This window comes from Arachis ipaensis, chromosome B9 (assembly GCF_059453495.1).
Source record: "Arachis ipaensis isolate K30076 ecotype BB chromosome B9, ASM5945349v1, whole genome shotgun sequence".
Lineage (NCBI taxonomy): Eukaryota > Viridiplantae > Streptophyta > Magnoliopsida > Fabales > Fabaceae > Arachis > Arachis ipaensis.
The window spans coordinates 105668785-105679902 of record NC_142444.1 but is presented as its reverse complement, the minus strand read 5'-3'; the positions used below and the strand labels follow the sequence as shown (position 1 = coordinate 105679902).

Sequence of the window (11118 nt, the reverse complement as noted above, 5' to 3'; positions counted from 1 at the left end):
CTTTTCAAATCTTTTTCAATTAACCACTTAACTTTTTGATTGATTCTTATCTTTTTCAAAACTACTTAACTACTTTTCTCACTCCTAATTTTCGAAAATCACCTCCCTCTTTTTCAAAAATCTTTTTAATTAATTAATTATTTATTTATCTACTAACACTTCTCTTTCAAAAAAAATTCGAACCCACTCCCCCTCTCTGTGTTCGAATTTTTCCTTTTCTCCTTCTTACATTCTTCTCTTCTTATACTTGCATAAGGAATCTCTATACTGTGACATAGAGGATTCCATATTTTCTTTTCTGTTTTCTTCTTTTTTATATGAGCAGGAACAAGGATAAGAACATTCTTGTTGAGGCTGATCCTGAACCTGAAAGGACTCTGAAGAGGAAGCTAAGGGAAGCTAAAGCACAACTCTCTTGAGAAAATCTGACAGAAATTTTCGAAAAAGAAGGAGACATGGCCGAAAATAATAACAATGCAAGGAAGATGCTTGGTGACTTTACTACACCAAATTCCAATTTACATGGAAGAAGCATCTCAATCCCTGCCATTGGAGCAAACAACTTTAAGCTTAAACCTCAATTAGTTTCTCTGATGCAACAGAACTGCAAGTTTCATGGACTTCCATCTGAAGATCCTTTTCAGTTCTTAACTGAATTCTTGCAGATCTGTGATACTGTTAAGACCAATGGGGTTAATCCCGAGGTCTACAAGATTATGCTTTTCCCATTTGCTGTAAGAGACAGAGCTAGAATATGGTTGGACTCTCAACCTAAGGATAGCCTGAACTCTTGGGATAAGCTGGTCATGGCTTTCTTAGCCAAGTTCTTTCCTCCTCAAAAGCTTAGTAAGCTTAGAGTGGATGTTCAAACCTTCAAAGAGAAAGAAGGTAAATCCCTCTATGAAGCTTGGGAGAGATACAAGGAACTGACCAAAAAGTGTCCTTCTGACATGCTTTCAGAATGGACCATCCTGGATATATTCTATGATGGTCTATCTGAGCTATCAAAGATGTCACTAGACCATTCTGCAGGTAGATTGATGACAAGTCATCCTAGCCTATTTTAACTAGTCTTTTTCTTTTGTTTTCATTAGAATTATGCACTTTCTTGAGCTACAAGCAAGCTAATTGAGTAGATTTTCATGTTTCCCTTGATTGAACCAACCATATATGAATTCATGCCATTTCATGAGGTTTTATGCTATATTTGTTGCATATTATGAAAGAATGAATATCTCATGATTTTGAGCATAGCTTTGATGAGTTTGGTTGATTAATGATAGGTGAAGAAAGCTTGGAGAAAGGTTGAAGCAAGAAGGAATGGCTAGGAGTGAAGAGAGGACAATGGAATAAGTGAAATTGAACCAGGAAGCAAGAAGCTGGACCTAAAGTTAGCATCAAACTTTTGCACAAACTTTTGGTTGAAAAGTTAGCCCCAACGTTAGCCCCCTAACTTGGAGGCTAACGTTGGAACTTGAAAATTCTCCCCTGGGCTCCAAAAGTTTGCGCCAACGTTAGCCCCCTAACTTTGAGGCTAACGTTGGCACATGAATTTCTCCCCTGGGCACCAAAAGTTTGCGCCAACGTTAGCCCCCTAACTTTGAGGCTAACGTTGGCACATGAATTCCTCCCTGGCCATCCAACGTTTGCGCCAACGTTAGCCCCCTAACTTGGAGGCTAACGTTGGTACATGAAAATTCAAGGGAGAGGAGCAAAATTTTGCGCCAACGTTAGCCCCCTAACTTGGTGGCTAACGTTGGCGCCACAAGCACATTAGGCAAGGCCAACGTTAGGGTCAAAGTTAGACCCCTAACGTTGGCACCAACGTCCATACCAGCAAATTGTGCTAGCTGATATGAAAAGTTGGAGCCAAAGTTAGACCCCTAACTTTGGCTCAAACTTTTGGTCCAACTTTTGCTAACCTCAAAACCGGTTCAATTGGTTCACTTCGGTTCTTCTCCAAACTTCAAGAGCAATCAACCAAGGCCTCTTTCAACCCAATTCCACCAAGAGCAAAGGCCCAACTCAAGGCTTGAAGATCATTTGAAGAAAGTGTATAAATAAGATAGAATTCAAGTTCTTCGGGGAGCTTTCTTTTGGAATTTTCATAATAATTTTCGGAGAGCTTTGGATATTGAGTGATCTTTAATTTCTTTGTCTTGGGGAAGGAGAATTCACTTCTCTTCCTCTCAGTTTTATTGCTTTCAATTTCAATTACAATTGTCTTGGATTTTGGGTTGGAGAATTGAAGAAATTCTGTTTCAATCTCAACCTTGGATCTCACTGTTTTATTTACTGTTTGATTGGATTTCAATTTCTGTTACTTACTTCTCATTTCATTTCTTTGCAATTTACAATTTCCTTGCAATTGTTCTTGTTGGATCTAGGAAGGCATTGAGATCTAGACTTGGTTTTCTAGTCTCTGGGTCCTGAGATCTAATTTCCCATTTCAATTCTCTGTTTACTGCTTTCCATGTTCATTTACTTTTCTGCTTCATATCCGATTCAATCCCAATTCCCTTTTACTCTTCTGTTTAATGCAATTTTACTTTTCCTTGTTTAAATTCTGCAAATCCAATCCCCAATTCCCTTTACAATTCCAGCAGTTTACATTTCTTGCATTCTAAGTTTCTGCTATTTAATTTCTTGTTCTTTAAGATTCAGCAATTTAATTTCTTGCTCTCTTTAATTTCATGCAATTTACATTCTGCAAATCACAAATTACCCAACCAAAACTTGATTCGCTTGACTAAATCAACCACTAAACTAAAATTGCTCAATCCTTCAATCCATGTGGGATCGACCTCACTCCCGTGAGTTTTTATTACTTGATACGACCCGGTACACTTGCCGGTTATATTTGTGTGTTTTGGGAGAAATTTATTTTTCACCAAAATACTCATCAAGTTTTTGGCGCCGTTGCCGGGGATTGATTAGATTGACAATGATTAAGTGAAGTGGCAATTTAGATCAAGCACTTTTTCTTTAATTTTTGACTGACACACTAACTGTTTGAATTTTTGCCTGAGCTAATTGAAACCTCACTTTAGCAATAAAGTGAAGTTTTCTTGGTTTATCTTGCTGAATATGATTCTCATAGCTTGATAAATAAATGAGAGAAGTGATTTTCGTTCATTAATCTCTCAAGTTTACCAACTGTTTGACACATGGTGTCAACTAATCCTCTGACTACATTCTGGCATGAGAATATCCAATTTTCATTTGGATTGTTTGTGATTGTGCAGGTCATGGAGGAAAGGAATCCTACAGCAAGAGGAGAAAAACTGAGGCATTATGATTTCCAGCCTCCATAATCAACGAGCAAGATGTCAAGCTAGTCACAATAAAAGAGCGCTTGTTGGGAGGCAACCCAACCTGAGGTAGTTTTCTGTTCATAACTTTTTTAATAAAAAGGTTAATTAGTTTTATCTATAATGCAAGAAGCTAAGTTTGGTGTTGCACACCAAAACAATCTAAAGGAGAATGCAGGATTCTAAGTTTGGTGTTTCACCAAAATCCCATTATAAAACACTTTCTCACTTTCTGCATAATGTAGGCTTCAAGCATACTGGATGAACTAGTAGCCATTTTACTGTTTTTCTTAGTTTCCAGTTCTTTTGCTTTTGAAAAAGAAAAAGAAATTATCACAAATGGTTAACCATTGGCAAGGTACTAAGTTTGGTGTTCCCACACCAAAGTAAGTTCAAAAAGCCCGCAAATAAATCATGAAAAATTAACCATTGTTTCCAAGTGCTTGGGGAACAAGCAACTTTCAATATCATTGCAGAATGTCATACAAGCTGTTGGAGATTTGAACATCATCAAAAAGGAGAAAGATGAACATGAAGGTCAGCAACAATGATGATGAGAAGAAGGAAAGCAAGTAAACTTCAACAGGTTGTATTGTTAAGTAATTGTTTTGCATCAAATATTGCTGTAATTGAAAGTTGGATTGTATCCTTATCTGCCCTGCTTGTCTGCATAGCATAGTCTTTCTTTATAATTCAATAAGCAAGAGGCTTGATCATTCACAACATTCTCATCTTCAAAACTTGTTTGCACTCAATTTTCAAGAAATGCATCACATGAAAGTTCTTTGAAAAGAAGGATTGAGGAATTAAACAATTTTGAGGCAAGCAAAAGATTAGGAGAAGTGGTGGTTCTAGTTGTATGATCATGTATTGAGGTTGCATGCTTGTGAAAACTTGCATGAGAGCTCATAGGCGGGACATGAAGTTCAAAGAAGTATTGTGGAGATTCTCAAAAATCTATTGATCCAAGAAGCAGCAAACAAAACAAAAAGAAAGAAAAGAAAATGCAAAAATAAAAAGAACATGGCCCAAGGCTCTGAGCATCAATTACTAGGCAGAAAAGAAAGAAGAAACAATGACTCAAAGAGTTGGTAGCCTAGTAAAATGCTTGTGGTTGAGTTGTGTCAAAGAAAGAAGCTTGAGCAAGTAAATCCTTAAGGGTGCTTTAACACCTAATACCTTAAAACCAACTGGTTTAGGAGTATTGATTGAAAGCTTATCTAAAGAGCCGCTTTGAGACATGATACTTAGAGTCGAGGCCAAAGCACAGAAACTATAAGCTGCTTCAAGGTGATTACATATAAAGAGACCTCCATGATACCATTTGGATGAAAATCCTAAGACCTATGACTCCCAATATGTAAGGACTAGTGAGTACTGAAGCCCTTGCATGAGCATATGATTTAGAGTTCACCCCACTGATACTTGATCACTTCACTCACTGCACTTTACAATTGTTCCTCAATCCATCTTAATTGAAAGAACCTTGGAGCATAAATCTTTTCTTGCTTGGGGACAAGCAAGCTTTAAGTTTGGTGTTGTGATGACAAGTCATCCTAGCCTATTTTAACTAGTCTTTTTCTTTTGTTTTCATTAGAATTATGCACTTTCTTGAGCTACAAGCAAGCTAATTGAGTAGATTTTCATGTTTCCCTTGATTGAACCAACCATATATGAATTCATGCCATTTCATGAGGTTTTATGCTATATTTGTTGCATATTATGAAAAAATGAATATCTCATGATTTTGAGCATAGCTTTGATGAGTTTGGTTGATTAATGATAGGTGAAGAAAGCTTGGAGAAAGGTTGAAGCAAGAAGGAATGGCTAAGAGTGAAGAGAGGACAATGGAATAAGTGAAATTGAACCAGGAAGCAAGAAGCTGGACCTAAAGTTAGCATCAAACTTTTGCACAAACTTTTGGTTGAAAAGTTAGCCCCAATGTTAGCCCCCTAACTTGGAGGCTAACGTTGGAACTTGAAAATTCTCCCCTGGGCTCCAAAAGTTTGCGCCAACGTTAGACCCCTAACTTTGAGGCTAACGTTGGCACATGAATTTCTCCCCTGGGCACCAAAAGTTTGCGCCAACGTTAGCCCCCTAACTTTGAGGCTAACGTTGGCACATGAATTCCTCCCTGGCCATCCAACGTTTGCGCCAACGTTAGCCCCCTAACTTGGAGGCTAACGTTGGCACATGAAAATTCAAGGGAGAGGAGCAAAAGTTTGCGCCAACGTTAGCCCCCTAACTTGGTGGCTAACGTTGGCGCCACAAGCACATTAGGCAAGGCCAACGTTAGGGTCAAAGTTAGACCCCTAACTTTGGCTCAAACTTTTGGTCCAACTTTTGCTAACCTCAAAACCGGTTCAATTGGTTCACTTCGGTTCTTCTCCAAACTTCAAGAGCAATCAACCAAGGCCTCTTTCAACCCAATTCCACCAAGAGCAAAGGCCCAACTCAAGGCTTGAAGATCATTTGAAGAAAGTGTATAAATAGGATAGAATTCAAGTTCTTCAGGGAGCTTTCTTTTGGAATTTTCATAATAGTTTTCGGAGAGCTTTGGATATTGAGTGATCTTTAATTTCTTTGTCTTGGGGAAGGAGAATTCACTTCTCTTCCTCTCAGTTTTATTGCTTTCAATTTCAATTACAATTGTCTTGGATTTTGGGTTGGAGAATTGAAGAAATTCTGTTTCAATCTCAACCTTGGATCTCACTGTTTTATTTACTGTTTGATTGGATTTCAATTTCTGTTACTTACTTTTCATTTCATTTCTTTGCAATTTACAATTTCCTTGCAATTGTTCTTGTTGGATCTAGGAAGGCATTGAGATCTAGACTTGGTTTTCTAGTCTCTGGGTCCTGAGATCTAATTTCCCATTTCAATTCTCTGTTTACTGCTTTCCATGTTCATTTACTTTTCTGCTTCATATCCGATTCAATCCCAATTCCCTTTTACTCTTCTGTTTAATGCAATTTTACTTTTCCTTGTTTAAATTCTGCAAATCCAATCCCCAATTCCCTTTACAATTCCAGCCGTTTACATTTCTTGCATTCTAAGTTTCTGCTATTTAATTTCTTGTTCTTTAAGATTCAGCAATTTAATTTCTTGCTCTCTTTAATTTCATGCAATTTACATTCTGCAAATCACAAATTACCCAACCAAAACTTGATTCGCTTGACTAAATCAACCACTAAACTAAAATTGCTCAATCCTTCAATCCCTGTGGGATCGACCTCACTCCCGTGAGTTTTTATTACTTGATACGACCCGGTACACTTGCCGGTTAGATTTGTGTGTTTTGGGAGAAATTTATTTTTCACCAAAATACTCATCAAGGATCCATTCACCTAAAGAAAACGCCTGCAGAAGCTCAAGAACTCATTGACATGGTTGCAAATAACCAGTTCATGTACACTTCTGAAAGGAATCCTGTGAATAATGGGATGCCTATAAGGAAGGAAGTTCATGAAATTGATACTCTGAATGCCATATTGGCTCAGCATAAAATATTGACTCAGCAAGTCAATATGATCTCTCAGAGTCTGAATGGATTGAAGGAATCATCCAACAGTACTAAAGAGGCATCTTTTGAAGAAGAAGCTTATGATCCTGAGAACCCTGCAATAGCAGAGGTGAATTACATGGGTGAACCCTATGGAAACACCTATAATCCCTCATGGAGGAATCATCCAAATTTCTCATGGAAGGATCAACAAAAGCCTCAACAAGGCTTTAATAATGGCGGAAGAAACAGGTTTAGTAATAGCAAGCCTTTTCCATCATCCACTCAGCAACAGACAGAGAATTCTTAGCAGAATCCATCTAGCTTAGCAAATATAGTCTCTGATCTATCTAAGGCCACTTTAAGTTTCATGAATGAAATAAGGTCCTCTATTAGAAATTTGGAGGTACAAGTGGGCCAGCTGAGTAAAAGAGTCACTGAAACTCCTCCTAGTACTCTCCCAAGCAATACAGAAGAGAATCCAAAAAGAGAGTGCAAGGCCATTGATTTAACCATCATGGCCGAACCTACAAGGGAGGGAGAGGACGTGAATCACAGTGAGGAAGACCTCCTGGGACGTCTAGTGATCAACAAGGAGTTTCCCTCTGAGGAACCAAAGGAATCTAAGGCTCATCTAGAGACCATAGAGATTCCATTGAACCTCCTTATGCCATTCATGAGCTCTGATGAGTATTCTTCTTCTGAAGAGAATGAAGATGTCACCGAAGAGCAAGTTGCCAAGTACCTTGGTGCAATCATGAAGCTGAATGCCAAATCAACCAAACTCTAAGTTTGGTGTTGAACCCCCACATTCAAACTCTAAGTTTGGTGTTGGGAGGTTCCAACAATGCTCTGAACATCTGTGAGGCTCCATGAGAGCTCACTATCAAGCTATTGACATTAAAGAAGCGCTTGTTGGGAGGCAACCCAATGTTATCTAATTATATTTATTTATTTTCTATTGTTATGTCGTGTTTTATTAGGTTGATGATCATATGGAGTCACAAAAACTACTAAAAAATCAAAAACAAAATGAAAAACAGTAGAAAAAAATAGCACACCTTGGAGGAGAGCAGTCTGGCGTTTAAACGCCAGAAACAAGCATCTGTCTGGCGTTTAACGCCAGAAACAAGCACCAAGCTGGCGTTTAACGCCAGAAACCAGCAACTACCTGGCGTTAAACACCAGAACAGAGTATGGAAGTGGCGTTTAACGCCAGAAACAAGCAGCAGTCTGGCGTTAAACGCCAGGATTGCATGTATAGGGCGTTTTACACGTCTAAAAGGTGCAGGGATGAAAAACCTTTGACACCTCAGGATCTGTGGACCCCACAGGATTCTCTCAGGATCTGTGGACCCCACAGGACCCCCACTACCCTTCTTCTCTCCTCTTCACACCTTTTTATGACTCTCTTTCCCAAATACCCTTCACCAATCAACTCAATCACTCTTCCCCATCACCTCTTCACCACTCACATACATCCTCTCTTCCCCAAAAACCCCACCTACCTTCAAATTCAAACTAATTTCCCTCCCAAACCCAACCCTAATGGCCGAAACTTCACCCTCCCCCCACTCCTATATAAACCCATCATTCCTTCTTCATTTTCACACAACACAACCCTAAATTCACCTTTGGCCGAAAACACCTCACCCTCCATCTCCTCCATTTTCTTCTTCTTCTACTATTTTTCTTTCTTCTTTTGCTCGGGGATGAGCAAATATTTTAAGTTTGGTGTGGTAAAAAGCATAGCTTTTTGTTTTTCCATAACCATTAATGGCACCTAAGGCCAGAGAAACCTCTAGAAAGAGGAAAGGGAAGGCAATTGCTTCCACCTCTGAGTCATGGGAGATGGAGAGATTCATCTCAAAGGTCCATCAAGACCACTTCTATGAAGTTGTGGCCAAAAAGAAAGTGATCCCTGAGGTTCCTTTCAAGCTCAAAAAGAATGAGTATCTGGAGATCCGACTTGAGATCCAAAGAAGAGGTTGGGAAGTTCTCACCAACCCCATTCAACAAGTCGGGATCCTAATGGTTCAAGAGTTCTATACAAACGCATGGAAAACTAGGAACCATGATCAAAGTGTGAACCCGAATCCAAAGCATTGGCTTACTATGGTTCGGGGGAATTACTTAGATTTCAGTCCGAAAAATGTAAGGCTGGCGTTCAACTTGCCAATGATGGAAGAGAACGCACGCCCCTACACAAGAAGGGTCAACTTTGATCAAAGGTTGGACCAAGTCCTCATAGACATATGTGAGGAAGGAGCTCAATGGAAAATTGACTCAAGAGGCAAGCCGGTTCAACTAAGAAGGCATGACCTCAAACCAGTGGCTAGGGGATGGTTAGAGTTCATTCAATGCTCAATCATTCCTACTAGTAAGCGGTCTGAAGTTACTATAGACCGGGCCATCATGATCCATAGTATCATGATTGGAGAGGAGGTGGAAGTTCATGAGATTATACCTCAAGAACTCTACAAGGTGGCTGACAAGTCCTCCACTTTGGCAAGGTTAGCCTTTCCTCACCTCATCTGTCACCTCTGTAATTCGGCTGGAATTGACATAGAGGGAGACATCCTCATTGAAGAGGATAAGCCCATCACTAAGAAAAGGATGGAGCAAACAAGAGATCATGGACCTCAACATGAGCATAAGGATATTCCTCACCATGAAATCCCTGAGATGCCTCAAGGGATGCACTTTCCTCCACAAAATTATTGGGAGCAAATCAACACCTCCCTAGGAGAATTAAGTTCCAACATGGGACAACTAAGAGTGGAGCACCAAGAGCACTCCATCATCCTCCATGAAATTAGAGAAGATCAAAGAGCTATGAGGGAGGAGCAAGAAAGACAAGGAAGAGACATAGAGGAGCTCAAGAGCACCATTGGTTCTTCAAGAAGAGGAAGACGCCACCCTCACTAAGGTGGACTCATTCCTTAATCTCCTTGTTTATTTATTTTCCTGTTTTTCAATTTTTGAGCTTTATGTTTATTTATATTTGTGTCTTATTACATGATCATTAGTGTCTAAGTGTCTATGCCTTAAAGTTATGAATATAAATACATCACCTCTCTTGAATGAAAAATCTTTTAATTACAAAAGAACAAGAAGTACATGGTTTCGAATTCATCCTTAAAACTAGTTTAATTATTTTGATGTGGTGGCAACACTTTTTATTTTCTGAATGAATGCTTGAACAGTGCATATGTCTTTTGAAGTTGTTGTTTATGAATGTTAAATATATTGGCTCTTGAAAGAATGATGAAAAAAGAGAAATGTTATTTGATAATCTGAAAAATCATAAAAATGATTCTTGAAGCAAGAAAAAGCAGTGAATACAGAAGCTTGCAGAAAAAAAAAGGAGAAAAGAAAAATGGCGAAAAAAAAAGAAGAAAAAGAAAAAGCAAGCAGAAAAAACCAAAAGCTCTTTAAACCAAAAGGCAAGAGCAAAAAGCCAATAGCCCTTAAAACCAAAAGGCAAGGGTAATAAAAAGGATCCAAGGCTTTGAGCATCAGTGGATAGGAGGGCCTAAAGGAATAAAATCCTGGCCTAAGCGGCTAAACCAAGCTGTCCCTAACCATGTGCTTGTGGCGTGAAGGTGTCAAGTGAAAACTTGAGACTGAGCGGTTAAAGTCGAGGTCCAAAGCCAAAAACAGAGTGTGCTTAAGAACCCTGGACACCTCTAATTGGGGACTTTAGCAAAGCTGAGTCACAATCTGAAAAGGTTCACCCAGTTGTGTGTCTGTGGCATTTATGTATCCGGTGGTAATACTGGAAAACAAAGTGCTTAGGGCCACGGCCAAGACTCATAAAGTAGCTGTGTTCAAGAATCAACATACTGAACTAGGAGAATCAAAAACACTATCTGAATTCTAAGTTCCTATAGATGCCAATCATTCTGAACCTCAATGGATAAAGTGAGATGCCAAAACTATTCAAGAGGCAAAAAGCTACAAGTCCCGCTCATCTGATTAGAGCTAAGTTTCATTGATATTTTGGAATTTATAGTATATTCTCTTCTTTTTATCCTATTTGATTTTCAGTTGCTAGGGGACAAGCAACCATTTAAGTTTGGTGTTGTGATGAGCGGATAATTTATACGCTTTTCAGCATTGTTTTTACATAGTTTTTAGTATGATTTAGTTAGTTTTTAGTATATTTATATTAATTTTTAATTAAAATTCACATTTCTGGACTTTACTATGAGTTTGTGTATTTTTCTATGATTTCAAGTATTTTATGGCTGAAATTGAGGGACCTGAGCAAAAATCAGATTCAGAGGTTGAAGAAGGACTGCA

At 38.8% G+C, this 11118-nt stretch overlaps 1 non-coding gene across 1 annotated transcript; it reads right to left on the bottom strand.

Annotated features, from left to right (window-relative positions):
• Nucleotides 1–848: 848 nt before the first annotated feature.
• On the bottom strand, nt 849–956 carry LOC148545776 (small nucleolar RNA R71). Its single transcript, XR_015901132.1, has one exon. It is a non-coding gene; the product is annotated as a small nucleolar RNA R71 (small nucleolar RNA).
• Nucleotides 957–11118: the final 10162 nt, after the last annotated feature.